We start from the raw sequence: 7,500 nt of genomic DNA on the forward strand, positions 1-7,500 counted from the left end.
CTACATGTTAAGAATGAGTTCCTTTTGATCATGTGCAGATATTTCTTCCTTTGACCACAACCTCAGCCACATCGGGCCAGCGAGACAAACTAGTGAAGCTTCGTGTGGAGTGAAGCTGAGTTCCTTTTGATCAGGTTCAGATATTTCATTCTTTGACCACAACCTCAGCCACATCGGTTCAGATATTTCATTCTTTGACCACAACCTCAGCCACATCGGTTCAGATATTTCATTCTTTGACCACAACCTCAGCCACATCGGTTCAGATATTTCTTCCTTTGACCACAACCTCAGCCACATCGGTTCAGATATTTCATTCTTTGACCACAACCTCAGCCACATCGGTTCAGATATTTCTTCCTTTGACCACAACCTCAGCCACATCGGTTCAGATATTTCATTCTTTGACCACAACCTCAGCCACATCGGTTCAGATATTTCATTCTTTGACCACAACCTCAGCCACATCGGTTCAGATATTTCATTCTTTGGCCACAACCTCAGCCACATCGGTTCAGATATTTCATTCTTTGACCACAACCTCAGCCACATCGGTTCAGATATTTCATTCTTTGACCACAACCTCAGCCACATCGGTTCAGATATTTCATTCTTTGACCACAACCTCAGCCACATCGGTTCAGATATTTCATTCTTTGACCACAACCTCAGCCACATCGGTTCAGATATTTCATTCTTTGACCACAACCTCAGCCACATCGGTTCAGATATTTCATTCTTTGACCACAACCTCAGCCACATCGGTTCAGATATTTCATCCTTTGACCACAACCTCAGCCACATCGGTTCAGATATTTCATTCCTTGACCACAACCTCAGCCACATCGGTTCAGATATTTCATTCTTTGACCACAACCTCAGCCACATCGGTTCAGATATTTCTTCCTTTGACCACAACCTCAGCCACATCGGTTCAGATATTTCTTCCTCTGACCACAACCTCAGCCACATCGGTTCAGATATTTCATTCTTTGACCACAACCTCAGCCACATCGGTTCAGATATTTCATTCTTTGACCACAACCTCAGCCACATCGGTTCAGATATTTCTTCCTTTGACCACAACCTCAGCCACATCGGTTCAGATATTTCATTCTTTGACCACAACCTCAGCCACATCGGTTCAGATATTTCATCCTTTGACCACAACCTCAGCCACATCGGTTCAGATATTTCATTCTTTGACCACAACCTCAGCCACATCGGTTCAGATATTTCATCCTTTGACCACAACCTCAGCCACATCGGTTCAGATATTTCATTCTTTGACCACAACCTCAGCCACATCGGTTCAGATATTTCATCCTTTGACCACAACCTCAGCCACACCGGTTCAGATATTTCTTCCTTTGACCACAACCTCAGCCACATCGGTTCAGATATTTCATTCTTTGACCACAACCTCAGCCACATCGGTTCAGATATTTCATTCTTTGACCACAACCTCAGCCACGTCGGTTCAGATATTTCATTCTATGACCACAACCTCAGCCACATCGGTTCGGATATTTCATCCTTTGACCACAACCTCAGCCACATCGGTTCAGATATTTCATTCTTTGACCACAACCTCAGCCACATAGGTTCAGATATTTCATTCTTTGACCACAACCTCAGCCACATCGGTTCAGATATTTCATCCTTTGACCACAACCTCAGCCACATCGGTTCAGATATTTCATTCTTTGACCACAACCTCAGCCACATCGGTTCAGATATTTCATTCTTTGACCACAACCTCAGCCACATCGTTTCACATATTTCATTCTTTGACCACAACCTCAGCCACATCGGTTCAGATATTTCATCCTTAGACCACAACCTCAGCCACATCGGTTCAGATATTTCATCCTTTGACCACAACCTCAGCCACATCGGTTCAGATATTTCATTCTTTGACCACAACCTCAGCCACATCGGTTCAGATATTTCATTCTTTGACCACAACCTCAGCCACGTCGGTTCAGATATTTCATTCTATGACCACAACCTCAGCCACATCGGTTCGGATATTTCATCCTTTGACCACAACCTCAGCCACATCGGTTCAGATATTTCATTCTTTGACCACAACCTCAGCCACATAGGTTCAGATATTTCATTCTTTGACCACAACCTCAGCCACATCGGTTCAGATATTTCATCCTTTGACCACAACCTCAGCCACATCGGTTCAGATATTTCATTCTTTGACCACAACCTCAGCCACATCGGTTCAGATATTTCATTCTTTGACCACAACCTCAGCCACATCGTTTCACATATTTCATTCTTTGACCACAACCTCAGCCACATCGGTTCAGATATTTCATTCTTTGACCACAACCTCAGCCACATCGGTTCAGATATTTCATTCTTTGACCACAACCTCAGCCACGTCGGTTCAGATATTTCATCCTTTGACCACAACCTCAGCCACATCGGTTCAGATATTTCATTCTTTGACCACAACCTCAGCCACATCGGTTCAGATATTTCATTCTTTGACCACAACCTCAGCCACCTCGGTTCAGATATTTCATTCTTTGACCACAACCTCAGCCACATCGGTTCAGATATTTCATTCTTTGACCACAACCTCAGCCACATAGGTTCAGATATTTCATTCTTTGACCACAACCTCAGCCACCTCGGTTCAGATATTTCATTCTTTGACCACAACCTCAGCCACCTCGGTTCAGATATTTCATTCTTTTACCACAACCTCAGCCACATCGGTTCAGATATTTCATTCTTTGACCACAACCTCAGCCACATAGGTTCAGATATTTCATTCTTTGACCACAACCTCAGCCACATCGGTTCAGATATTTCATTCTTTGACCACAACCTCAGCCACATCGGTTCAGATATTTCATTCTTTGACCACAACCTCAGCCACATCGGTTCAGATATTTCATTCTTTGACCACAACCTCAGCCACCTCGGTTCAGATATTTCATTCTTTGACCACAACCTCAGCCACCTCGGTTCAGATATTTCATTCTTTGACCACAACCTCAGCCACCTCGGTTCAGATATTTCATTCTTTGACCACAACCTCAGCCACCTCGGTTCAGATATTTCATTCTTTGACCACAACCTCAGCCACCTCGGTTCAGATATTTCATTCTTTGACCACAACCTCAGCCACCTCGGTTCAGATATTTCATTCTTTGACCACAACCTCAGCCACCTCGGTTCAGATATTTCATTCTTTGACCACAACCTCAGCCACCTCGGTTCAGATATTTCATTCTTTGACCACAACCTCAGCCACCTCGGTTCAGATATTTCATTCTTTGACCACAACCTCAGCCACCTCGGTTCAGATATTTCATTCTTTGACCACAACCTCAGCCACCTCGGTTCAGATATTTCATTCTTTGACCACAACCTCAGCCACATCGGTTCAGATATTTCATTCTTTGACCACAACCTCAGCCACATCGGTTCAGATATTTCATCCTTTGACCACAACCTCAGCCACATCGGATCAGATATTTCATCCTTTGACCACAACCTCAGCCACATCGCTTCAGATATTTCATTCTTTGACCACAACCTCAGCCACATCGGTTCAGATATTTCATTCTTTGACCACAACCTCAGCCACGTCGGTTCATATATTTCATCCTTTGACCACAACCTCAGCCACATCGGTTCGGATATTTCATTCTTTGACCACAACCTCAGCCACATCGGTTCAGATATTTCTTCCTTTGACCACAACCTCAGCCACATCCGTTCAGATATTTCATTCTTTGACCACAACCTCAGCCACATCGGTTCAGATATTTCATTCTTTGACCACAACCTCAGCCACATCCGTTCAGATATTTCATTCTTTGACCACAACCTCAGCCACACCGGTTCACATATTTCATTCTTTGACCACAACCTCAGCCACGTCGGTTCGGATATTTCATTCTTTGACCACAACCTCAGCCACATCGGTTCAGATATTTCTTCCTTTGACCACAACCTCAGCCACATCGGTTCAGATATTTCATTCTTGGACCACAACCTCAGCCACATCGGTTCAGATATTTCTTCCTTTGACCACAACCTCAGCCACATCGGTTCAGATATTTCATTCCTTGACCACAACCTCAGCCACATCGGTTCAGATATTTCATTCTTTGACCACAACCTCAGCCACATCGGTTCAGATATTTCATTCTTTGGCCACAACCTCAGCCACATCGGTTCAGATATTTCTTCCTTTGACCACAACCTCAGCCACATCGGTTCAGATATTTCTTCCTTTGACCTCAACCTCAGCCACATCGGTTCAGATATTTCATTCTTTGACCACAACCTCAGCCACATCGCTTCAGATATTTCATTCTTTGGCCACAACCTCAGCCACATCGGTTCAGATATTTCATCATTTGACCACAACCTCAGCCACATCGGTTCAGATATTTCATTCTTTGACCACAACCTCAGCCACATCGGTTCAGATATTTCATTCTTTGACCACAACCTCAGCCACATCGGTTCAGATATTTCATCCTTTGACCACAACCTCAGCCACATCGGTTCAGATATTTCATTCTTTGACCACAACCTCAGCCACATCGGTTCAGATATTTCTTCCTTTGACCACAACCTCAGCCACATCGGTTCAGATATTTCATTCTTTGACCACAACCTCAGCCACATCGGTTCAGATATTTCATTCTTTGACCACAACCTCAGCCACATCGGTTCAGATATTTCATTCTTTGACCACAACCTCAGCCACATCGCTTCAGATATTTCATTCTTTGACCACAACCTCAGCCACATCGCTTCAGATATTTCATTCTTTGACCACAACCTCAGCCACATCGGTTCAGATATTTCATTCTTTGACCACAACCTCAGCCACATCGGTTCAGATATTTCATTCTTTGACCACAACCTCAGCCACCTCGGTTCAGATATTTCATTCTTTGACCACAACCTCAGCCACATCGGTTCAGATATTTCTTCCTTTGACCACAACCTCAGCCACATCGGTTCAGATATTTCATTCTTTGACCACAACCTCAGCCACATCGGTTCAGATATTTCATTCCTTGACCACAACCTCAGCCACATCGGTTCAGATATTTCTTCCTTTGACCACAACCTCAGCCACATCGGTTCAGATATTTCATTCTTTGACCACAACCTCAGCCACATCGGTTCAGATATTTCATTCTTTGACCACAACCTCAGCCACATCGGTTCAGATATTTCATTCTTTGACCACAACCTCAGCCACATCGGTTCAGATATTTCTTCCTCTGACCACAACCTCAGCCACATCGGGCCAGATATTTCATTCTTTGACCACAACCTCAGCCACATCGGTTCAGATATTTCATTCTTTGACCACAACCTCAGCCACATCGGTTCAGATATTTCATCCTTTGACCACAACCTCAGCCACATCGGTTCAGATATTTCATTCTTTGACCACAACCTCAGCCACATCGCTTCAGATATTTCATTCTTTGACCACAACCTCAGCCACATCGGTTCAGATATTTCATTCTTTGACCACAACCTCAGCCACATCGGTTCAGATATTTCATTCTTTGACCACAACCTCAGCCACATCGGTTCAGATATTTCATTCTTTGACCACAACCTCAGCCACATCGGGCCAGATATTTCATTCTTTGACCACAACCTCAGCCACATCGGTTCAGATATTTCATTCTTTGACCACAACCTCAGCCACATCGGGCCAGATATTTCATTCTTTGACCACAACCTCAGCCACATCGCTTCAGATATTTCATTCTTTGACCACAACCTCAGCCACATCGGTTCAGATATTTCATTCTTTGACCACAACCTCAGCCACATCGGTTCAGATATTTCATCCTTTGACCACAACCTCAGCCACATCGGTTCAGATATTTCTTCCTTTGACCACAACCTCAGCCACATCGGTTCAGATATTTCATTCTTTGACCACAACCTCAGCCACATCGCTTCAGATATTTCATTCTTTGACCACAACCTCAGCCACATCGGTTCAGATATTTCTTCCTTTGACCACAACCTCAGCCACATCGGTTCAGATATTTCATTCTTTGACCACAACCTCAGCCACATCGGTTCAGATATTTCATCCTTTGACCAGAACCTCAGCCACGTCGGTTCAGATATTTCATTCTTTGACCACAACCTCAGCCACATCGGTTCAGATATTTCTTCCTTTGACCACAACCTCAGCCACATCGGTTCAGATATTTCATTCTTTGACCACAACCTCAGCCACATCGGTTCAGATATTTCATCCTTTGACCACAACCTCAGCCACATCGGTTCAGATATTTCATTCTTTGACCACAACCTCAGCCACATCGGTTCAGATATTTCATTCTTTGACCACAACCTCAGCCACATCGGTTCAGATATTTCATTCTTTGACCACAACCTCAGCCACATCGGTTGGCCACAACCTCAGCCACATCGGTTCAGATATTTCATCCTTTGGCCACAACCTCAGCCACATCGGTTGGCCACAACCTCAGCCACATCGGTTCAGATATTTCATTCTTTGACCACAACCTCAGCCACATCGGTTCAGATATTTCATCCTTTGGCCACAACCTCAGCCACATCGGTTCAGATATTTCATCCTTTGGCCACAACCTCAGCCACATCGGTTCAGATATTTCATTCTTTGACCACAACCTCAGCCACATCGGTTCAGATATTTCATCCTTTGGCCACAACCTCAGCCACATCGGTTCAGATATTTCATTCTTTGACCACAACCTCAGCCACATCGGTTCAGATATTTCATTCTTTGACCACAACCTCAGCCACATCGGTTCAGATATTTCATCCTTTGGCCACAACCTCAGCCACATCGGTTCAGATATTTCATTCTTTGACCACAACCTCAGCCACATCGGTTCAGATATTTCATCCTTTGACCACAACCTCAGCCACATCGGTTCAGATATTTCATTCTTTGACCACAACCTCAGCCACATCGGTTCAGATATTTCATCCTTTGACCACAACCTCAGCCACATCGGTTCAGATATTTCATTCTTTGACCACAACCTCAGCCACATCGGTTCAGATATTTCATTCTTTGACCACAACCTCAGCCACATCGGTTCAGATATTTCATTCTTTGACCACAACCTCAGCCACACCGGGCCAGCGAGACAAACTAGTGAAGCTTCGTGTGGAGTGAAGTGAAGCCTCACTCCTTTAGCCTCGCCGACATGCGGGCTTTGATAAGGCACCGGTTTTGAGAGACTTTCTGTGCTCGGATACTTTGGCTTGATTCAAAAAAGGAGTAAAATTCCTGCTGGAATTCCTGGATCACTCGCCAGCTCAGTGTAAGATACGCTTGGAGTGCGACTTTGGAATCTATTTAATAATGCTCAAGGTTCAATGTTTAAAAAGATATATATGTATATGTATATATATATATATATATAGATAGATAGATAGATATAGACATGATATATATGTATATATATGTATATATATATA

General features: G+C 43.9%; 1 protein-coding gene across 1 annotated transcript in view; it reads left to right on the forward strand.

The window, feature by feature from the left end:
* LOC113828339 (cytochrome c oxidase subunit 6C-1) overlaps nt 1-7,500 on the forward strand; it is a 287,402-nt gene that overhangs the window by 279 nt on the left and 279,623 nt on the right. The gene's annotated exons all lie outside the window — the stretch shown is intronic.

This window comes from Penaeus vannamei, chromosome 2 (assembly GCF_042767895.1).
Source record: "Penaeus vannamei isolate JL-2024 chromosome 2, ASM4276789v1, whole genome shotgun sequence".
Lineage (NCBI taxonomy): Eukaryota > Metazoa > Arthropoda > Malacostraca > Decapoda > Penaeidae > Penaeus > Penaeus vannamei.